The 23,823-nt window shown below is 61.5% G+C and overlaps 1 long non-coding RNA gene across 1 annotated transcript; it reads right to left on the minus strand.

Moving 5' to 3' along the window:
* Positions 1-3,810: 3,810 nt before the first annotated feature.
* On the minus strand, positions 3,811-8,429 carry LOC138844510 (uncharacterized). Its single transcript, XR_011380397.1, has 2 exons — positions 6,036-8,429; positions 3,811-5,713 (listed from the first exon to the last, which is right to left on the minus strand). It is a non-coding gene; the product is annotated as an uncharacterized lncRNA (long non-coding RNA).
* Between the last annotated feature and the right edge of the window lie 15,394 nt (positions 8,430-23,823).

A 23,823-nucleotide genomic window follows, 5' to 3' on the forward strand; every position in this document is an offset into this window, starting at 1 on the left:
CGGGAGCCAGGGCAGAGCTGCAGCTTGGACAGGAAAAACCACCGTGTCTGAGGCAGTAAGTGGGGAAGGAGCCGAAGGAAGTCATTTGCCCCCTTCCCCTAACGCGAGGTGGTCGGCAGCCCCGGGCCTCCCCTTTAACTGTGCCACTGCCAGGGCGAATCCCGGGCATCCCGGCCCAGCCGCCAGCACGAGCCCCTCCCCCCACCATCCCCCAACGCACCACCAGCCCGCGGGGCCCTGACCCCACCTGCAGATGCCCCCGCAGGCACCCTCCCTCTTCCACATTCCTCCCCGTGTGCCCAGAGAAGACACACCTTCCACCAAATAGCTCAGACACCCTCTTCCCCACGCAAGCCCCCTACACCCTCAGCCAGAACAGACCACGCCCCCGAGGCCGGTCCCAACACAGACCTAGAGTTAACAACAGCACTGCCACACCCTCCACCCATTCTATCACACCTTACTATCAAGTCATTATCAGGCTCCCCCAGACCAGGAGCACTGGCGGACACAGACCCCACCCAGGACAGAGACCCCACCCAGGACAGAGACCCCACCCAGGACAGAGACCACACCCAGCACACAGACCCCACCCAGGACACAGACCCACCCAGGACAGAGACCCAACCCAGGACACAGACAACACCCAGGACAGAGACCCCACCCAGGACAGAGACCCCACCCAGCACACAGACCCCACCCAGGACAGAGACCGCACCCAGGACAGAGACCACACCTAGGACACAGACCGCACCCATGACAGAGACCCCACCCAGGAAAGAGACCCCACCCAGCACACAGACCCCACCCAGGACACAGACCCCACCCAGCACACAGACCGCACCCAGGACACAGACCCCACCCAGCACACAGACCCCACCCAGGACACAGACCCCACCCAGGACTCAGACCCCACCCAGGACAGAGACCCCACCCAGGACACAGACCCCACCCAGCACACAGACCCCACCCAGCACACAGACCCCACCCAGGACACAGACCCCACCCAGCACACAGACCCCACCCAACACACAGACCCCACCCAGGACAGAGACCCCACCCAGCACACAGACCGCACCCAGGACACAGACCCCACCCCGGACAGAGACCCCACCCAGCACACAGAACCACCCAGCACACAGACCGCACCCAGGACACAGACCCCACCCAGGACACAGACCGCACCCAGGACACAGACCCCACCCAGGACACAGACCCCACCCAGGACAGAGACCCCACCCAGCACTCAGACCCCACCCAGGACACAGACCCCACCCAGCACACAGACCCCACCCAGCACACAGACCCCACCCAGGACACAGACCCCACCCAGCACACAAACCCCACCCAGCACACAGAACCACCCAGCACACAGACCACACCCAGGACACAGACCCCACCCAGCACACAGACCCCACCCAGGACACAGACCCCACCCAGGACAGAGACCCCACCCAGGACTCAGACCCCACCCAGCACACAGACCCCACCCAGGACACAGACCGCACCCAGGACACAGACCACACTCAGGACAGAGACCCCATCCAGCACACAGACCCCACCCAGCACACAGACCCCACCCAGGACACAGACCCCACCCAGCACACAGACCCCACCCAGGACACAGACCGCACCCAGCACACAGACCCCACCCAGGACACAGACCCCACCCAGCACACAGACCCCACCCAGGACACAGACCCCACCCAGCACACAGACCCCACCCAGCACACAGAACCACCCAGCACACAGACCACACCCAGGACACAGACCCCACCCAGCACACAGACCCCACCCAGGACACAGACCCCACCCAGGACAGAGACCCCACCCAGGACTCAGACCCCACCCAGCACACAGACCCCACCCAGCACACAGACCCCACCCAGGACACAGACCACACTCAGGACAGAGACCCCATCCAGCACACAGACCCCACCCAGCACACAGACCCCACCCAGGACACAGACCCCACCCAGCACACAGACCCCACCCAGGACACAGACCGCACCCAGCACACAGACCCCACCCAGGACACAGACCCCACCCAGCACACAGACCCCACCCAGGACACAGACCCCACCCAGCACACAGACCCCACCCAGCACACAGACCCCACCCAGCACACAGACCCCACCCAGGACACAGACCCCACCCAGCACACAGACCACACCCAGGACACAGAACCACCCAGCACACAGACCGCACCCAGGACACAGACCCCACCCAGGACAGAGACCCTACGCAGGACACAGACCCCACCCAGCACACAGACCCCACCCAGGACACAGACCCCACCCAGCATATAGACCCCACCCAGCACAGAGACCCCACCCAGCACACAGACCCACCCAGGACACAGAACCACCCAGCACACAGACCGCACCCAGGACACAGACCCCACCCAGGAAAGAGACCCCACCCAGCACACAGACCCCACCCAGGACACAGACCCCACCCAGCACACAGACCGCACCCAGGACACAGACCCCACCCAGCGCACAGACCCCACCCAGGACACAGACCCCACCCAGGACTCAGACCCCACCCAGGACAGAGACCCCACCCAGGACACAGACCCCACCCAGCACACAGACCCCACCCAGCACACAGACCCCACCCAGGACACAGACCCCACCCAGCACACAGACCCCACCCAGGACACAGACCCCACCCAGGACACAGACCCCACCCAGCACACAGAACCACCCAGCACTCAGACCCCACCCAGGACACAGACCCCACCCAGCACACAGACCCCACCCAACACACAGACCCCACCCAGGACAGAGACCCCACCCAGCACACAGACCGCACCCAGGACACAGACCCCACCCAGGACAGAGACCCCACCCAGCACACAGAACCACCCAGCACACAGACCGCACCCAGGACACAGACCCCACCCAGGACACAGACCGCACCCAGGACACAGACCCCACCCAGGACACAGACCCCACCCAGGACAGAGACCCCACCCAGCACTCAGACCCCACCCAGGACACAGACCCCACCCAGCACACAGACCCCACCCAGGACACAGACCCCACCCAGGACAGAGACCCCACCCAGGACAGAGACCCCACCCAGCACACAGACCCCACCCAGGACACAGACCGCACCCAGCACACAGACCCCACCCAGGACACAGACCCCACCCAGCACACAGACCCCACCCAGCACACAGACCACATTCAGGAGAGAGACCCCTCCCAGGACAGAGACCCCACCCAGGACAGAGACCGCACCCAGGACAGAGACCGCACCTAGGACACAGACCCCACCCAGCACACAGACCCCACCCAGGACACAGACAGAACCAGGGACCACGCCTCCAGCACAGGAACCCCTGGGGCAGTCGACACCTAAACCACCACCCTCTGATACTGAAATGAAACACCGCAGGGCCAATGCTGTGGCGTAACTGGTCAAACCACCACCTGCAGTACCGGCATCCCAGTGGGCACCAGCTCAAGTCCGGCTGCTCCACTTCCAATCCAGTTCTCTGATGCAGCCTGGGAAAGCAGTAAAAGATGGCCCAGGTCCTTGGGCCCCTGCACCTGCGTGGGAGACCTGGAAGAAGCTGCTGGCTCCTGGCTTCAGATTGACACAGCTCTGGCCATTGCAGCCATTTGGGGAGTGAACTAGTGGATGGCAGACCTCTCTTCCTCTCTCTCTCTCTGTCTCCACTTCTGCCTCTCTAACTCTACCTTTCAAATAAATAAATAAATCTTTTAAAAAAACACACAGCTACCTCTAAACGTTCTTGGCAGCGTGGCTGTGAGAAAAAGCGATGCACGATTTCAAACATTTTGCATCAAAATAAATGAATCTTTTAATTCCATTCTCCACAGACTTTCTGAGCAGCCTCACAGTCGGTCTTTGTCCCTAAAGCCCTCGGCGCTCTCTGATAGCACTACCTCGCCCGGTTCAAGGAGTCGCCTCGCAGCCGTGGGCTCGGGCTGCAGGCCACGGGACTGCTCCCAGGACAGCTCAGTCCCTGGGGGGCTGGACTTGCAGGCCCACCAGTGGCCTCCGGGAGGGGAGGGGCTGCAGATGGAGCTCTGTAAGATTCTGTGACATTCTGTTGGATTCTGTATAGAGTCCACGAGTGCAAGGTCCTGTAGGATTCCGTGAGTGGAAGATTCTGTAGGATTCTGTTGGGTTCTTGAACGAGAGTCAGAGTTCCTGTGCTGGGGGCGGGACAGAGCCCAGGAGGCACATGGAAGCCCCATGCCCCTCCCTCGCCCCTCCCTCGTCCCCGTTTCCTTTGCGGGTTCCTGGTTGGCTCCTTTTCAATAATCTACTCATAGCACAGTGCTCGTCTGAGCTCCGGGAGTCATCCCTACAAATTACTGGGCTGGCGTAGGGGTGCTGTAGGGACCCCAAGTTTAGAGCTGTTGGTCCCAAGTGAGCCTTGGGCCTTGCCTCTGGTGCCTGACGCAGGGGAAGCCTCACGGGGCTGAGCCTGTAACCTCTGGCATTTGCGTGGCCTCAGACGGCAGGGGCCAGGATCACACCGTGTCGCTGGGCACCTGGTCGCTGGGAGAGAGCTGGAAAAGCTGTCCTTGGAGGGCCAAGGATGTGTCAGAGCAAACGCGTGAATTCATTCCCGGGGTGTCCCGTCCCTATCAACCGAGGGTCCCTATCAACTCCAGAATCCTAGGCTGGGGCCAGTGCTGTGGTGCCCCTGCCTGCAATGTGAGCTCCCCCCTCAGAGTGCCGGTTCAGGTCCTGGCTGCTGTTTCCTGTCCAGCTCCCTCTAATGCACCTGGGGAAGCAGTGGCAGACAGCCAGAGTACTTGGGCCCCTGCCACCCACCTGGGAGACCCAGATGGAGTTCCAGGTCCCTGGCTTCAGTCTGGCCCCACCCCAGCCATTGTGGCCACTTGGGGAATGAACCAGTGGATGGCAGATCTCTTTGTCTCTCCCTCTCTCTCTGTCACTCTTTCAGATAAACACATCTTACAAATAATAAAATAAAATAATAAGAATCCCAGGCTCAGGAAGTGTCGGTCACTCCCTAGGGTCACACAGGTCATTAGGCATCAGCTGGGCCAGGCCTGTGTGACTCTCGGGCTCCAGGTCTCCTCCACGGAGCCGCTCCTCGTCCGTCGGGGCCCCACAGAGGCGACTGCACACAGGCAGAGGCCGCACCAGCTGGCCTCGGGACCTGAGACGCCAAGCGTTATTGTCAGCTGATGGGAAGGGGTCTTCCCACGGGCCTCAAAGAGGAGTCCTCCAGGGACCCTGAGCCCCTGCCCGCTCTGGAATGACCCCGAGCACCCGGGTGCCCTGTGCATCCGCACGACAGCCCAGTTCCTGCACCAAGTTCACGCGTGGGGTTGAGAACCGGATCTGCCTGGCTCAGAGCGAAGCACGTTTGCTCTGTTTCGTTTGTGGTCTCCCCTCCTGTCCTCGTCCCCCTGGGCCACCCCTGGAGCCCGCAGCGTCTCCCTCAAGCTCCGAGACTGCGTCTCAGGCACCAGCAGTCGCCCTCGGTGCTGGCTGACTCCGGACTTGTCTCTCGCCCGGTTTGATGCCGCGGTCTCTGCCTCCTCCGAGCCGGCCGCTCCCGGTCTGACAGGGCAAGTCCTTTCCGGAGCCGTGGTCACGTTCCTAAAAGGCTCGTTCCCACAGCCGTGGTCAGGTGTGTTGTGCTGGTCAGCGTGAGATTGATCTTGCTTCATCAGCATCAGCAATAACAAGGCATCTGGAAAGGAGAGCGACGGTGGGGAGGGGGAAACGGAGCTGGAAGTGGGGCAGAGAGGGGGCTGCGTGCAGGCGGAAGCACAGCCTGGGGTGGGAGAAGGCGGGACTCAGAGCAGGGACAGAGAACAGCCCAGCAAAGAGGGGTGCGGGAGACCTGGAGCGGACATGTGGGGAGAGGGACAGTCCACACAGGCAAAATCTAGAAGTTTCCACGGCCTGGACGTCAGAGAGGCAGCCAAGCAGAGCACAGAGGATCCAGCCATGCCGCCCACATCCCCAGGGCCCCGTGTTGTCTCGCCAGGCCTCAGCACGCGCTGTCTCACCCACACACCCTCCGCGTCTCCCGTGTGCATGGCTGGTCCTCCCCCTTACGCCTGCCACATTTCCTCCTCCATGGAGTCGGCTCCACATGCCACAGCTCCACACTGCACGGCCCTGCACGCTGCCCTGTCCAGACACTGCACTCCGGAGGCCGGGCTGTGTGTCCACTCCGCTGCAGGTGTCAGTCCCAGCAGTCCTGGGAGGCCAGCCGCTGTCACTCACGCCTCTACCCGGTCAGCCTGCAGGGAACCGAAGCTCGGAGCACACGAGGTTTGCACAGGACCCAGCTGGGGCTGCTTGGGGCCTATCCACCCAGGTGTCCGTGCAACTCGGTGGCCCACAGCTGTAGGCTGCCCGAGGACCAGCAGGAAGGGGCTTCTGTGTGCAGCTGGCCGTGGGGGCTGCAGGCTTCCTTGCCACACTCTTGGACTTCCTAGTCCTGAGGGTCCCTCTGAATAGAACTGTTTGACTCTGCTTTTTTCACCTTCTGCCAACTTACCAAGTGGGCATGTGCCAAGTTCCGGGGTCACCACCTTATCCCACTGCAGGAAACACAAAGGCGTCCAGACAGGAGACCCTAAGACACTCCGGCAGGCCACTCCCGGCCCCACTCAGCACACCTGGCTCGAGGCAGGGGAGGGGTCCCCTGGCGAGGTGCTCAGCCCCTTTCCAGGGCAGTGACCAAGAAGTGCCGGTCTCCCAGCAAACACCCCTGGAGCCTGGCAGCTCCCTGGGCTCCGGGTCTCGGGGTGAGAGGAAAGGCGAGACCCTGCCTCGGTTTCTCTCTCGGTCACTGCCCTGCAAATCAATAAAACACAGAAATCTGTTTTAAAAAGAATTGAAAGCAGGGACCTGAGCAGATCCTTGCACGCCGTCTTCACAGTGAGCAGGCGTGCCTGGGGAAGCCAAGGTGCACTCCCGCGGTGAGACGCACGCCATTCAGCCCCGGAAACAAGGCAGGTTCTGAGCCCGGCCTCAGCGTGGACAAGGTGTCCAGCCAGGAGGCCGCACGCTGTGCGACTGCACGCACGTCCAGGGCCTGGAAGAGCCAGACTGGGACACGCAGAGCAGAGCAGGGGACACCTCGGGGACGGGGGGCGCAGAGCCTCTGTCGGGATGAGAACATTCTGGAAGACGGTGGTGCTGGCGCCCACAGAGCGTAAACGCCGAAGGCAGACAGACAAGAGGTGCAGGTGAGAATCTTCCTCCACTCTCTGCTCATCCCTGTCGGCCTCTGAGCTGTGAAACAAACCGACTCCAACTCCCCGTTTCTCTCCAACGCGTCTGGAAGAGGCAACAGCAAGGGAAGAGGCCGTGCTGGGGGTGGCGGCTTCGCGCACCCGCGAACTGCTGGTCCCAGCGGCAGCTAGCACCGTCTGCCATCAACCATCAAGGCTTCTTCCATGCGCAAGCCCTCTGACTCTCCTGGATACTTTGTCCTCTGAGTTTGTGTCCCAAGGAAATAATGAGAGCAGAGTAAATAATCAACATTGTAAGAACATTTGCTTCTGCAGTATTTATAATAGAAAAAGAGAGGGGCCGGTTAAAGCAGCGGGTTATAACCCTGTCCTGAAGCGCCGACATCCCATATGGGTACCAGTTCTAGTCCCGGCTGCTCCTCTTCCTATTCAGCTCTCCGCTATGGCCTGGGAAAGCAGTGGAAGATGGCTCAAGTCCTTGGGCCCCTGCACCCACATGGGAGACCCGGAAGAAGCTCCTGGCTCCTGACTTCAGATCGGCACAGCTCCAGCAGTTGTAGCCAATTGGGAAGTGAATCATCAAATGGAAGACCTCCCTCTCCCTCTCTCTCTCTCTCTCTCTCTTTCTCTCTCTCTGTAACTGTCTTTCAAATAAATAAAATAAATATAAAAAATAATAATATGAAAAGAGAAGCAGCAAGGAGGGAGGGAGAGAGACAGGAAAAGAGAGGGAGGGAGAGAATCGAATCCCCTACAGTGAGATAAATGGCTAAGCAGACTGTAGCCACACAACCAATTTATGAAAGAAACACTGCTAAAAATCCCACCCACACCGTGGAGAGGCGCTGAGGGGGCCCCAGCGTGCACAGAGCAGGCCTGGCTCACTCCCACACCCGTGCCTGTCTTGCCCTGGCCAGGCAGGACCCCTCCAGTCCCAGCCGCCCCCGAGCCCCCGCTGACGACTGCAGGGGACTCAGCCGTGGGCCCCGAGCTGGGATTCCTGTCCTGAGCTCTGTCTCACCAAGTCTAGATCAAACAGCCTCCCCACCTTCCCACAGGGACGGCTCCAGGTGGCGACAGGGCCACCGGGATAGGTGGACAGGAAGGTCACACGTCCCACCGGGCTTCAACCAATGGAAATGACCGAGTGGGGGAGGGGCTGCTGAGACTCTCAGGCCCCTGGTGCCGTTGGGTCGGCGTTCCCAGCTGGGCATAGCAGGGGTGGGGGCAGGGTGGGGTGGACGTTGGGGTGGGTTGGGGGGGCAGGCCGGGGGCTGCTCTGAATCCCTTCCGGGGGGGCTGCTCCCGCACCCACATGCTCCATGAACTCCTTCTCCTACATTTGTGATCATAATTAATTTTAGTAATAATTAACATTAATATAATGCGAGTGGCACATGATGCTAATTACTACTGGTAGCAATTAATATTAGTGATAATTAATGTTATGCTAATCAATATTGGTGATAATTCATGTTAGCAATAATTAATACAGTGATAATATGGTGCTAATTAATATGGGTGGTAATTAATATTAGTGATAATTAATATTACGCTCATCGATATTGGTGATAATTAATATAGTGATAATATGCTAGGCCGAATCAGTGGTAATTGGTAGCGATACCGACACCATGCTAACCCAGCCGGTGGCCGTCCATATCAGCGGTAACCAGCACCAGTGGTAGCGGCAGGGGCCGCCTGCTCCCCCTCACCTCGCCTCACCCTGACCCAGAACGCCCCACTGTTCAGCCGAATGCCCCACCTCCCCGGGAGGCCCTTCTCCAGCCGGCAGGACCGCCCCATGTGCTGGCCCCCGTGAGTGCACTTCCTGCCGTCACTGCTCCCCCGGGAGGGTGGCCCGCGCTGCCTGGCCTGGTCACCACCTCTGTGCTGCCGCCGCTGGCAGCCGAGCCCTGCCCCAGTGCCCAGCGCCCAGTGCCCAGCAGCCCCAGAGACACCACTGAGCACAGGGACGGCTGGGGAGCTGCCGCCTCCCCCTGGTGGCAGCGGGAGCGCCCTGCACGCGTCGCTCTGCCCACAGGAACCCGGGGGATTAAGAGGGAAGCTCCTGGGTCTTTACCCACTAGGGAGTGTGCCAGTCCTGGGAAAGCAAGCTGCTGGGCTCCGGCTAAGTGACGCCACTGCCCTCTGCAGCAGGAAGGTTCTAGAACCCCAGAACGGCCACGGCAGGGTGAGGGCCCCTGACCCCTGTCCCCAGCCGCGGCGTGGGTGGCCCTGGTGTCTCCTCTTCCCCGAGGTCACTACAAAAGCGCTGGCTGCTGCTCTGCCGTTGGCTGCACCCCAACTGCTCCGCCTTCCTCAGCTCCCCCCTGCCCTCCTGCCAACCACAGACCGCTGTGGACCCACTGGGATGGCGGGGTGGAAAAGCCGGAAAGAGCCCACTGGGCAACCACCGTGCCTGCCCGGGTCGGCCCCGGCCTGCCCAAGTCTGTCGCAGTCACGGCGCTGGCTGGGAATTCGGCCCGACACCTGCCCAGGTGTCCTCCAAACGAGGCAGCCACGTTAGAGAGCACCCGCCCCTCCCCTGCGCCGTCGTCCCGTGGAGCTACCAAGTGCGCTGACTCGGGCGCCCGCCTCACTCCACCTCACTGCTCCCGGCTCCCTGGGGCACGGCCGGCCCTTGCCTTCCGGTGGGGGCCAGGTGCGCTGCCGAGGCGGGGACTCCTCACGTGGCTGCTGGTGGGGGCCACGTGTCCTTTCTTCCTGCCTCAGTGCTCCCGCCAGGGCGAAGATCCAGGGGAGTTACCGTCGTCAGGGGAGGACCGCCGCAGGCCCCCGTCTCCAGGAGCGGAAGGAAGCCACAGCCACGTCTCGGCGCAATCACTGGTATTTTTCCTGCCGCAAATGCGCTATTTACAATTAAAGTAATTATTAGAGGAGAGGCTCAGTGATGCTAATTTGACATTCAGATGTCAGGCACTCTGTAAATAAGGTCAATGGTGATGAGGGCCCCGCAGCGGCCAATTAGGCGCTGAGCCTCTGACGGTGCTGGCGCCGGCATCTGCAGCCCCGCCACGCAGATGCTGATGAGAGCGCCCCTCTCCCGTGGGCTTCATGCCCGCGGCTCCCAGCCCTGAGCCCCCCCCCGGGGGGCTGGCGGTGGGCAAGGGGCAGTCTGAATCCGTTCTGGGACTCCCACAGACAAGAATTGCCGAAGAAGCTTACCCACTCTCGGCTCCAGGGGCTGGGAATGCCTCCGGTGAGGCCCCCGGGCTGCACCGCTGCCCGGCTCGGGCGTCCAGGGCGGCACGGGCCTCTCTTCCTCTTGGACAGCCACCGACGTCACCACGGGGTCACCCTCACAGCTTCTTCCGCACGTGCGCCTGGTCCTCCGGGGCTCCTGCACGCACCCGGGGGTGGGGGAGGCTGTTCCTTGGAAGCTGGAAAGCTGAGGGCCCCTCCCTCGCTCCGGGAAGTCCCTGGTCCTAGGAGGGTGGACCCTGTCCCTCCTGGAGCTTCCTGAAGAGTGGAGCCTGCAGGCGGCCCTGTGTCCACAGGCGAAGCTCGCCCCGGGTCAGTCTTGAGTCCACTGGGGGCCTGCAGCCCAGCTCTGCTGCCAAGACTCCCTTCCCGCCGTCACCACCCCTCCCCCTCCAAGACCCCCGAGCAGGCTCAGGGCTCCCCCCAAGCCGAGACCCCCTTGAGAGCCCTGCAAGAGCTGGAGGCCGCCGGGCCCACCTGCAGGAAGCCCGAGCCCCTCGCAACAGCAGGAGCACTTGTGTTGGGCACGTGGCCCTTGCGCGAGGACATTGAGTTGGGCACGTGGCCCTTGCGCGAGGACAGACAAACCCGGCTGAGGCAGTGGCCGCCGCTCCAGGCTCCGGCACCTGCCGAGGGAGCCCGTGGGATAAGAAGCCAGTCCCTGAGCCATGGGAACCGTGGGAGAAAAACAGCCCCACGAGTTTGTAGGATTTTCTCTGCCCTTGGCCGTCACCGTGAATTTCACCCCATCACGCCCAAGAATGCTGGCAGGCGGTCGCTGTGCTGGAGTCCGGGAAACCACCCAGCTCACAGATCCAAGGAATTTGCTTCTGCTTTTTAACTTCCGTTTTCCTATTATCTGCTTGCTTTTTGACTCTCCTGCACTCTTCTCTTCATTTTTGCTTATTTATTTGAGAGGCAGAGAGGAAGGGAGAGACAGAACCCGTCTGCGGGTTCACCCCTCAAATGCTCGCGTCGGTCCCGGCTGGGGCTGAAGCCAGGTCTCCCATGTGAATGGCAGGGACTCGCCTGTTCCAGCCACGGCGGCCTCCCAGGGCCTGCGTCAGCAGAGTCAGAGCCAGCAGCCGGGTCGGGGGTCAATGCCAGCTGCTCCGATGGGGGCCGCGGGCAGCGGCGTCTTCTCCAGCTTCTTCCCGCCTCCTCCAGGCGCCGCCCCCTGGGCCTTTTGCACTTTGTGGAGCACAGGGGCTCCACACAGGGGCTGCGGCCCCCTCTCCAGGCCCCCTGCCCTGTCCACGAGAGCGCCTTCTCTTTGGATTTCCCTCTGCCTGGGTTATTTCTCCCTCCTGACCGTCCAGGACCCTAATTCAGGTCTCCTCTTCTCACTCAGTTCCTCTACTGAATTTTTAGTTGGCAAACTACGCCTTTCCACAGGCACACCTCCCTCTCCTGTGCCCAGAACCTTGCACAGTGCAACGGGCTGAGTCGAGTGTGGCCCTAGTTGGAAACAAGGTCGTGGCAGATGTAATGGGTTGGACAAGGCTGCCCTGCATCGGCCCGGTGCCACGTGTGGTGCGTCCTTCAGACAGGAAAGAAGCAGAGAACGCACAGGGTAAAGGCCACGTGGTACAGAGGCACGGGTGAGGCAGCCACAGCAGGGCTCGGCTTGTTCCCGTCCCGCACAGGAGAAAACCGGGCTCAGGTCCCCGGGGCCTGGGTGGAGCCCTGGGCCACGGCGGGCCCTGGTGCTGCACGGACACTCCCACAGCAGCCAGGCTGACAGGACGCAGGCACAGTGCGACTGAAACTTGGGCTGGGGCCGGGACAGGGCCGCCAGTGGCTGGGTGGCCTGGTCCAGCCTACGCCTCCAGGTCCCTGTGGCCGTGCTCCTGTGCCATCCCAGGCCGAGTGTCTCCACCGCTGTTTGGGTTCTAGCATCAGAGCATTTCTACAGCGCACACGCGAAGAAGCCGTTTAAGGAGACAGAAATCTGCTCCCCGCTCTGTGACTTTGCTCTGCTCTACCGCCGAGCGCCTGGCAGGCCATCGGAGCCTTCCCCGACCCTGGGTGGCCTCTGCCTCAGGCGCCGAGGGCTGGGTCTGACCTGAGCCAGCTGACATCAGGAGCCAGGCCCCGGGGAGCTGCTTTCTGGAACCTTCCCTAACTGGACCGTCACCCCTCCCCGAGACCCCTCATGGGCTGCTGTGTTGGCTCTTCCTCTCAGCTCACCTTCTGCCCCCCACCCTCCCCACCCCTGAACCTAACCCCTGTGTGCTGGAGGGGAGGTCCCCAGGAGTCAGCACACAGCCCCTGTGTTGCCATGGAAACAGGGGAATCGGTGCTTGTTTTCCTAGGTGGCAACCCTGCAAGTGGTAATGGTCAGGCCTGCCAGTCTTGGAGCCGCTTGGCAGAGGCCACCCTTCATGGGCAGGCGTGGGCACTGGGCACATCCCTACTACCTGGACTAGGTCTGGTAATCCCGACGCCACTGCATGGCAGGTGCATCTACACAGTCACATCATGGCCAGGAGGGGACTTGAACCAGAGCCGCGTCCCCCGTCCATCTGCCCGTGAGGCGGAGGCGTCACCAGCACCCAGACCAGCCCTGGCTGGCAGGCATCGCCCCGTGGTAGCCGGTGCCTCCCTGTCCCCGCTGTAGACTGAGATTCAGATGATCCCCGGCCTGCCACTGGCCTGCCGTGTGCCTTGGCTGTGGTGTTCTTAGCCGGCACAGAGCAAGTGTGCTGCCTGCACATCCTTGGGACCGCGAGTCTGAAACCCCAGACATGGGGTGGGGGCGCTCCCTCCTCCGCAGCTGCTGGGGAGAAGCCTCCCTGCCTCTCCCCACCGCTGGAGACCCTGAGTGCGCCTTGGCTGTGGCCACATCATTCCCGTCCCTGCCTGCGTCATAAACACGGTTGTGTCCGTGCCCGTGTGCAGGTCTCCTCTTCGTGGGACGGGGGTGAGCTGGGTCGAGGGCCGCGCTGCTCCAGCAAGACCTCGCCCTCACAACCACATGGGCAACAACCTCATCTCCAGATAATGCCACCCCTGGGCGCTCAGGAGAGGGATCCGGGTCTCTACAGATCTTTCCAGAGGACACAGTTGATCCCATGACCCTGCTAGGAGCTTTGATGGTTAACCTCTCTGAGCTTCCGCAGCTGAAGGAAACAGAGCCATGGCTCGCTTGTGGGAAGCAGGGCTGTGGCTCACTTGTGGGAGGCAGGGCCGTGGCTCACTCTGTGGGAAGCAGGGCTGTGGCTCACTCTGTGGGAAGCAGGGCCGTGGCTCACTCTGTGGGAAGCAGGGCCGTGGCTCACTCTGTGGGAAGTGGGGCCGTGGCTCACTCTGTGGGAAGCGGGGCCATGGCTCTCTCTGTGGGAAGCAGGGCCGTGGCTCGCTTGTGGGAAGCAGGGCCGTGGCTCACTCTGTGGTAAGCAGGGCCGTGGCTCACTCTGCGGGAAGCAGGGCCATGGCTCACTCTGTGGGAAGCAGGGCCGTGGCTCACTCTGCGGGAAGCAGGGCCATGGCTCACTCTGTGGGAAGCAGGGCCGTGGCTCGCTCTGTGGGAAGTGGGGCCGTGGCTCGCTCTGTGGGAAGTGGGGCCATGGCTCTCTCTGTGGGAAGCAGGGCCGTGGCTCACTCTGTGGGAAGCAGGGCCGTGGCTCGCTCTGTGGGAAGCGGGGCCATGGCTCTCTCTGTGGGAAGCAGGGCCGTGGCTCTCTCTGTGGGAAGCAGGGCCGTGGCTCGCTCTGTGGGAAGTGGGGCCGTGGCTCACTCATGGGAAGCAGGGTTGTGGCTCACTCTGCGGGAAGCAGGGCCGTGGCTCATGTCCCAGGGCTGCTCTGGGGCCAGAGGAGGCCTCTGGCAGATGTTCAGTACACACTGGCTTCCCTCCCACCCACTTCGTGCCTCCCCACTCCCCTCCAGACCTGTCTCTGTCCACTTTGGGGCCACTCTTGCCTCTGATTCAGGTCCCAACTCTCTGCCTGCTGAGATCAAGCCCAGCCCAGGCACAGTCACAGCCCAGAGGAAAGGCGTGGAGTGGGAGGAAGGGCCTGGCTGTGGTTCCAGCCTGGGCAGCAGCACTCAAGCTGTGGATTCACTGGGAGCTGGCGTTTGGCTTAGCAGCTGGGACACTGTCCCACATCAGGGCACCTGGTTCAACACCTGGCTCTGGTTCCTGACTGCAGCTTCCTGCTAACGCACACCTGGGAGACACAGTGATGGCTCAGGTGGTCGGGTTCCCGCCACCCACGGGGGAGACCTGGACTGAGTTCCTGGTGGCTTCAGATCCAGCCCAGCCCCAGCTGTTGTGGCCATTTGGGGATTGAACCAGTGGATAGAGGGCTTGCTCGCTCGCTCGCTCTCTCACACACACACACACACACACACACATTTTTTAAAAACACAGGTTTTCTGGGACTGGCACTGTGGCACAGGTTAATCCTCCACCTGCAGTGTTGGCATCCCATGTGGGCATTGGTTTGAGTCCCAGCCGCTCCTCTTCTGATTCTGCTCTCTACTGTGGCCTGGGAAAGCAGGAGAGGATGGCCCAAATGCTTAGGCCTCTGCACCTGTGTGGGAGACCAGGCAGAAGCTCCTGGTTCCTGGCTTTGGATCAGCCCATTGTGGCCATCTGGGGTGTGAACCAGCAGATAGAAGATTCTCTCTCTCTCTCTCTCTCTCTCTCTCCCCCCCCTTCCCCCTTCTCTTTCTGTATCTCTGCTGTTCAAACACATAACATACATATTTTTTAAAAGCAAGTTCCAGAATACAGTCCTTTTATAACTATCCATGTGGAAAAGAGAATCCATTCACACATGCCCATCTGTATACACACAGCCGCCACACGCACACCCGTGTGCCTGGGATATTTCTGGGAAGATACGTTTAACATTAAAGAGTGTTTGCCTCGTGAAAGGGAACCGTCATCGGAGCAGCAGGCCAAGGGCAGGTTTGCGTGGCAGGCCCCTCCCCTCTGTGGTTTTGCATACGTGCTAGGACACAGTCGCATACTCGATAAATGAACGCAGTCTTTAAATTATAACAGGTTCCAGAGTTTGTGACCAGTCGGGGAGGGTTTCATCTGGTGCGAGAGGGAAGCGCGAGGAGGCGCTGACAGTTGGCCAGCAGGAACCTCTTCATTTAGGTCCGGCTGGCCAAGCGGGCAGACAGGAGCGGGGGCTGGGCCTCCACAAGGACCCAACGGAAGCAGCATGGTGGCTGGGGGTGCAGCCTCCGAGCCAGGAGCAGAGCTGGGGCTCTGGGGGCGGAGAGGGAGATGGAGAATCCAGCTTCGCCCACTGGGAACACTCCTGGGGGAGGAGGCGGGCCAGGCTCCACACACACACACACACACACACACACCTAGGCGGTGGGAGGACACCCCCAGCCCCTGCAAAGCCAGGAGGGAAGCCAGAGAAGCCAGAGCCGAGCCCGAGCCGGTGCCCGCCCAGCCAGAGTCACACACGTCTCCCTCCACCTCCTCCTGCAGCGGCTGCCAGAGGCGGGCGGGTTTGCTGCAGTAATCAGGGCACGCCAGCCGGCACTACCGCGGGAGCACCCCAGAGGCACCGGAGCTGCTTCCCCCGGCACCAGCGCCACGTTGCTTACTCCCAGCTGCTGACTGTTTGGTTTGCTCGTCCTTCCCAGGCGTGAGCCCCGGACGCCCGGAGGAAGCCACCTCAGGCCCGGGAGGAGGGCAGGGCGCGGCTGGGGCCCTGGCTGCACCCTCAGCTCCCGAGGCAGAGCGGATGACCAGCCAGAGGACCCCTTGAAGGGAACAAAAGGCCACTTGGTGGCGCTTGCCAGGGCCTGCTCCGCACTCCTGCGTCCCAGGGACGGCTCACCTTGAGACCGCCCGTCAGATGCTGCCTCGGCGTGTCAGGTGTGCTGGCCCGAGGGAACTGACGCCCCTGGAAGGTGTCCCAGGTAAGCCCAGGAGCACCCCTTGCTCCCCCAACTTCTGCACCCAAGGACAGGGAGAGAGGCCCTTCTGCCATGTGCCCGGGAGTGCGGGAGCCTGCCTCGTGCCCGTGCCATGGCTCAGCTCCCCGAGCCACCAGCGGTTTCTCCTGGTGCCGGCTGCTCTCAGCAGGCCGGGACGGAAGCTCATGCAATCGCCCTGGTGCAGTCGTGTATTGATTTGACACGGCATTAGCTCCGTGTTTTAGGTAGTTTAGGGCTTTAATTTGCAATTAAATCCAACAACGCCTCTTCACTGGGACAGCTGGGACTTGTTAACACTCTGCCACGCCAGCAACTCGCCATTAGCGCCCTGAGCTTGCAGGCTGGGGAGCTTGAGACTCCAAGCCCTGCGGCTTCTGCCCTGGCTCTGCAGCCCAGCGGGGGCCTCCACGCAGGGGGCCCAGCCCTGTGAAAGGGTTCACAAGCGACAATGTACGGAGGCAGCGAGGGCAGCTGGGACCTTGCCGCGAATGTTCTGAATGTCCCCAGGCCCCTGACCACTCTGCTCCCTGCCCCCTCAGGAGCCTGTGCCGTGGCCACTTTCACCATCACACTCGGTTTAACACAAGGTCCCCATCCTGCTAAGAACTCGCAAGATGGCAGCCGACAAGCGTGCGAGTCCCGGGCATGCACCCTCTGATCTCGGCCCTGGGCACAGGGTGGCCCCGCACAGCATGTGCCACACACGAGGGTGTGGAGACGCTCTGAGGGCCTCCGTCCCGCGCTCCCAAAGGCATCGTGTGCCACCGCTCAGCTGGCAACCGCCGACCCAGCGTCAGCAGCCACGGAAAGCCCTGCCTGTTTTCCAACCACCCCAGCGTTTAAGAGCTCAGCAGGGCAGGGCGGGCCTGGGCCACCAGGGGAGGACAGAGAGCTTCCGTCCGCTGCAGGCATAGCTTTGCGGCTGCTCTGTGTCCTGGCTCCTTCCCTGCGCCGTTCCTGCCCCTGCTCCCATGTCAGCCTAAGATCCCCACTTGCCCACGGCAATCCCTGTTAGACCAGCCCCTGCCCATCGCAGCCACAACAGCATTTCCTGAGAAGCCGTCCCACTGCTTCCACGTGGCTCCGAGGGACACAGAGATCTCAGCAGCACAGGACTTGGCCCCGCCCCACACGCACTCAGAAGCCCCGGAGGTGAAGGTGAGGCCAGCGCCCGCCCGGGGAAGCAGTGGTGCGGGGCTGGGAGTGCGAGCCCCCACGGTGTAGGGGAAAGAGATCAAGTCTGACCGCCCTGGAAGCTCCTCCCAGACCTTGGAGAGCGGAGAGGGCAGCCCCGCCCCCACGCCCCTCCTAGCACTGCACAGGGACTCCGCGGGGTGGGAGGGGCGCGGAGCAGGGACCATGCCGCGTCCCAGTGTGATGGGCAGCTCTGGCTGGCGGGGAAGGCTGGCTGTTGCCACCGGGGGCCCGAGGTCCCTGAGGGCCTCCATGTCAGTGGTAGGCTGAAGGAGGGCGTGGGAAGTCTTTTGTTCCTGATGCAGCCTCTGGGACCGGAAAAGCCCAGGCCAACTGAACACTGAACTCACTTTAATTAGAGACGGCGCTCACACCCGTGGTCTCTCCCTGCTCAGTGACCACAGGGGACTGGTCAAGGGCCTGGTGCTGTGTCTTAGTGGGTTAAACCTCAGCCCGCAGCACTGCGTCCCATACGAGTACCGGTTTGAGTCCTGGCTGCTCCACTTCCAATTTAACTCCCTGCTAATGGCCTGGGAAAGCAGCAAAAGACAGCCCGAGCCCTTGGCCCCTGCGTCCACATGGAAGACCAGGAAAAGGCTCCTGGCTCCTGGCTCCTGGCTCCTGGCTCCTGGCTCCTGGCTCCTGGCTTTGGCCTGGCCCAGTCCTGGCTGTTTCAGCCATTTCAGGAGTTGAAGAGTGAGCCAGTGGATGAAAGACACCTTGCTGTCTCTCTGTCTCTGTGTCTCTGTCTCTCTTCATTTCAAAAGCATGAGACCCGTCTGGATGCTCACTGCTCTGGAACCCGTGGGAGCGCTAACAACTCCGTGTGAACCCCAGCCCTCCATTCATTGGCCACACGGCCCTTCCCCGGGCCTGGAAACCAGGGGGGACAAGGCTGCTCTCATCACAGTGCTGCAGTGACCAACGCGGAAGGCGCGCGTGAGCCCTCAGCAGAGGGCCTGTGCTGTGCCGACGGCGGCCAAGAAGGCTTCCTGTCATCACGACCCCGCAGGACAGCCCAATACACTGCCCAGCCTGGCTTGCACTGGCCACAGCGAGAGAAAGAGCAGAGATGCTGACCGTGGATCAACACTGACAGCCGTGGGGCACTGTGAGGACAGAACCCCGAGGGCGGACCCTCCCTGACCACCAGAGCCCTGCCTGCAGCCCAGGAGGGAGTGGGACGGGATCCGATGGCTGAAAAGCTGCCAGACTCGGCTTCCACACCGCGCCGCGCTGCAGACGGGACCCCAAGGCCCCCTGCAGGATGCGTCCTGCCGCTCTTACTCAGTGACACCTCTCATATCCCTGACTGGTGCGTTCTATCGGCTGCAGCACGGTAAAGCCGGTGCAACCTAGGATGGGCTCCTGGGGCCTCGTGCTCTGCCTCCAAGCCCTTGCTTGTCCACAGCTATGCAGCCACGGGGGCTGCTCCCTGCACCTTGAGGGACTGCAAGCACAAGGCAGGTGCTGGGGGCGGAGGGTGCAGAGGGGCGGAGGGCGGTGCCAGCGCAGTCAGAAGGGAGCTCACCTGGGGCTCCGGGAGGCCGCCCGCGGGCTTGTCCCTGCCCCAGCTCCGAGCCTCTGCTGGCCAACGGGGCAGCCACCCACAGATGTCTGCCAAGAGTGCTGGCGGCCCCTACCTGGACGTCCAGGGTGGAACGGCACTGCCCGGGGCTGAGCGCCAGCCCTCTCCTGTGCGTTTGTGTGTTCACAGCAGGCTGATGGCGCTGATGGCCCTGACAGGAAAAGAGGCTTGGAGCTGTGAAGCCTCTCTCCCGAGGCCACCAGCCACTGAGCCTGACTCCCAGCCCTCTGACCACACAGTTGGCCTCATCCTCTACACCTGCTGGACCGCGAGCCGACACCCACACGTGAGCTCTGTAGGACGCAGACCGGAGCAGAGGCCACCCTGACTCCACCTGGCATCTCGGACCGAGGGCCGCGGGAGGTGAGACCCCAGCTCTGGCCATACTGGCATCAGGGGAGGGGCGGGGCGGGGCGGGGCTGCTGCTGAGATGGCGGCTGCCCACAGCCCCTGAAGATGCTGCCTGTCCGTTTCCTGCGGCTGCTGGAACAAAGACCACAAACTGGGCAGCTTCCAGCCACAGGAATCTCTCCAGGGCCCCTGCCCATCCTGGCTGGTCCCAGCATTCCTGGGCTTATGGCTGCACCGCCGGATCTCGGCCTCCATCTCCACATAGCCGCCTGTTCTGATTCTGCCTGCTCCAAGGACACCTGTCACTGGGTCACAGGCGCGGCCTGGCTAACTCGGCAGGGTCCTCTATCCATCACGTCTGCAAAGACCCACTTTCCAAGCAAGGTCCCATCAGCTGGTACCAGGGTTCGGAGCTGGACACACCTTTGGGGGCCACCCCAGGGACCAGTCCACCTGCTAGCCCAGGGCTCACGAGCTGATGAGGTGGGAGAAGACCCTGAACTGTGGTCAGCGTCAGACGTTGCCTGAGAGGACTGAGGCCAGAGAGGCCGGGGGGGGGGGGGGATGGTGAGCACAGCGGGCGATGACTGACAATGCGATGGAGTCCTGGCCCTTTAAGTCCCTGAGGCCCCGCTCTTGGGCTCGCTCTGCGACTGCGCACAGCTGGCTGGTGCAGGCTGACGGGAGCAATCGCCCGAGGACAGACGTCCAGGTAATTTACACTCAGTCAATGCAAACCCAATTCCCAGGCGACCCGCGCTGTGCCCGAGGAGGCTGAGATAATTGTGTATTTGCCCTTCACCCTGGAATTAGACGGCAGGCACTCACCGTGCAATTTCCCAGCCACTAAGTGACAATTACCGTGTAATTAAATGGTCAGCGGTTACATGTTATCCAGTAGCGCTGACACGATATTCGTTCCACAGAACCTTGTACTGTCACCACAGAATTAAGTCCCCACCAACACAGCCATCCCCAGGAAGCTCTCTAGGCCAGGATGGCTTCCAAGCTGGCAGAAAGGGAACCAGGAAATGAGCCACGCTGGGCACAGAGGCAGCTCGGACCCAGGCTGCTGGCCGGACCACAGACCCCTCTGCACCTCTGCAGCCCAGCTCCAGGCCACGCCAGGACTTCTGGACCTGCCCCGCCTCCCTTCTCTGAGAACGTGGGCAGTGGGGAGGCGGCTCCACGCTCCTTCTCTGGTGGAGCTGGGACCCGCCCAGGGCACGGATGCCACGGAACTAACTGAAGCTGGAATCCTGTCTCAGCCTGTGAGAAACCCTCTCCACATCGGCAACCCAAGAACAAACCACCCGCACGCTCCCCGAGGACAAGCCTGCGTCTGTCTGGGTTGTCACTCATCACCTGCACCATCCGACACGTGGCAAACGCCAACGAGTGTTAGTTGCAGGAACAGATTGATTGATTGACTGATTTGCACACTTCCAGGCTCCAGGCACTGGAACAGCTGAGGACGCCACAAGGCCCACATGGAGAACCAGAGGCTGAGCCCTTGTCTGGGGCCCAGCTCCAGCTGGTAGGTGGCGGGTGCACAGCCAGACAAGGCCAGTCCAGCTCCGAAAGCTGTTCCCTTCCTGACACCCCAGCCTCTAGGTCACAGCCTCAGCCCATCTCGAGACACTGAAAGCGACCTTGGAAAGCTACAGGCTTTGGTGAGTGCCGGCTGTTGGAGTGGATGAAGAAGGTGCGGCTCAGAGGCCGGCAGAACAGTCCAAAGTCACACCGCCGGGAGATGAGCCCAGAAGCCGCTGCCCCACTGCGGTGACCGGAGAGACAGGCTTCCCGGCCCGCACATCCTCACCGTGGCAATGGTAGGTCTCTGGCTCCGTATTGCTTCCAGGTGCCACTGCTACAGTGCAATATCTCACTAGCACCGTCCAACACCCTAGGTATCACATGGCCTCCAAAGACAGGCATGGGGAGATGAGGCCATCAGGGATGCACAGAACCTGAGGCTCTAAGGGGACAGAAAACAGGTCTCCTGTGCGTCCACTCAGATGCTGGGATAGCGGCCGTCTGGAAGGTGCATCGGGACTCAGCAGTATGGTGATTGATTAGTGATGTCTGCAGCACACATCTCTGACTCCACAAAATACGGTCAGGCTTGGAATTGTCAGGGCCGCAGAGAAGCCAGAAGGACTACTGCAGCAAGCAGCCACTGTCACCTATTCTGCCAATAAATCAGAGGACGACGTGGCTCAGCTCCGCAGCTGGGAGACTCCAGTTGTCTGTTGGACCTATGCTCCCCACCCCTGGGTCTCCATTTCTTCATCTGTGAGATGAAGGGGCTCGAGTGCAGACCCCAGGCCCCTCCCACAGCCACAGCGCACCGGTGCTGGGAGGAATGAAGACAGGAGCCCAGAGGTGCAGACCCAGGGCCGCCATGCCAGCCGGGTGCCTAAGTGAGGGCTCCTAGCCTGAGCTCCAGGGGCCACACCCCGACCCAGGCCTGAGGCACACCAGTGGCCACTCGCCTGTGGACAACTCCCACCTCCTGCGCACTGTGGCCACAGCCTCGCCTACATCTGATGGATCTCCCCACGGGGACCCAGGCACAAGGCAATAAGGTGGGGCGGCCAGGAACCTGAAGTTCGCGTTTCCTGCTATCAACCACGGCCCGTGAGTACTGCCGCAGGTGCACGGACTCAGCAGGAGAGACGGCGTTCACCTGGTTTCATCAAGTACATGGTCACGACTGCTGTTGCATTATTAGCTGTTGCTGCTTATCTCCTGAGCCTTATGTGTAAGTGAACCCTCGTCAGAGGTGGTCCGGCTAGGACCAGCGGCAAACACAGGGCACCCACTAGGGGTCCTGAAGCGTCTCCCCCGTCGCTAAAAGCAGCGGCAAATGTACTGCGGTTGGGAGAGCACTCCGACCACGTGACCCACAAATGCACGGAGGGTTGGGAGGAAGGGGCCGTGCTCACACAGCGAGGATGAACAAGGCCGGGAAGATCCCTGTGGGAAAGGGACTAAGGGGCCCGGAGGAAACCAAAGGGGGTCCTTGGTCTCCACGATTCCCCGGGGTCACGGGGCGAGGGTGGACCCTGCTCGCCTGTGCGGGCCCCTGGGTCCTGCTCGGTATCCGGGTGGACCCTGCTCGCCTGTGCGGGCCCCTGGGTCCTGCTCGGTATCCGGAGGTCACACTGGCCATTGCTCAGATCAAATGCAACCAGAGATGCAGGCCGGCCCAGGTCCTGGCACGTGGCGAGCCCTGAACACTGTCCCTTTGTTCATCCTGCAGCTCCACGGCTCACCAAGCCCCGCACTCAGCACCGCCGGGCAGGACAAGCAGCAGCAGGACCCTGAGACGCCGGAGCGAACAGGCTGGGAGCAGCCGTGCTTCCGGGAGCAGCCCCAGGCAGACTCCCGGCTGTCTCAGACCCACACTTCCACTGCAGAACCCACCGTCCTCCCCAACACCATGGCCGGTCCGAGGGGCCTCGCGGCCTCCCTCCCCCCACCGCCCTGGACACAGACTCACCAAGAACACAGGCAGCGCCCACCCTCCCTCGTCACATGCCACCGCAAGTGTGACAACTCCCTGACACTTAACAGTGTCTGCCACGACAGTGGTGACATAAACGCATGTGATGTTTTACATTGTGCAATGAAATGCGGGTTTGGATAAGCCAGTATTTGCAAATGACTGACAAATGAGATCATCAAATCATGTCTAGCACTTGGTCTAGCAGTTAAGACACAGTCAGGATGCCCGTGCCCCACATCAAAGGACCTGGGTTCAAGACCTGGCTCGGGCTCCTGACTCCAGCTGCCTACTGATGCAGACCCCTGGGGACAGCAGTGACAGCTTAGGAGCTGGGTCCCTGCCACCCACACTGGAGACGTGGACGGGGTTCCTGGCTCCCAGAGCCAACCTGGCCCAGCCCCGACCATTGCAGCCTTTTGAGGAGTGAACCAGCACTTGGAGCCATTCCTCTCTCTCCCTCTCTCTCTCTCTCTCTCTCTCTCCCCACCTCCCTCCTCTCAAATAATATTTTTAATCATGCATGAGTAAAAGATTCATTTAAAGGGCAAAATAGACCACTGAGTTATGTAACAGAGTACAAAAACTTCATAGATGGGATTAGAGATGGAAGCTACCACTTACCCAGTTTTGATATAATCGTAAAAAATTTCACAATCAATCACGTGAGCAATGCTACTAAAATACTTCTGCCTTTACCAGTTAAGCATAAGAGGGCTTTAAAAAGTTCACAGAAAAATGTGTTTTAGGACAAAACTATGCATGGGCTTCAAAATTTTTTGAAAAATAAGCTTATGTTTTCATTCCATTTT

Source organism: Oryctolagus cuniculus, chromosome 12 (assembly GCF_964237555.1).
Source record: "Oryctolagus cuniculus chromosome 12, mOryCun1.1, whole genome shotgun sequence".
Lineage (NCBI taxonomy): Eukaryota > Metazoa > Chordata > Mammalia > Lagomorpha > Leporidae > Oryctolagus > Oryctolagus cuniculus.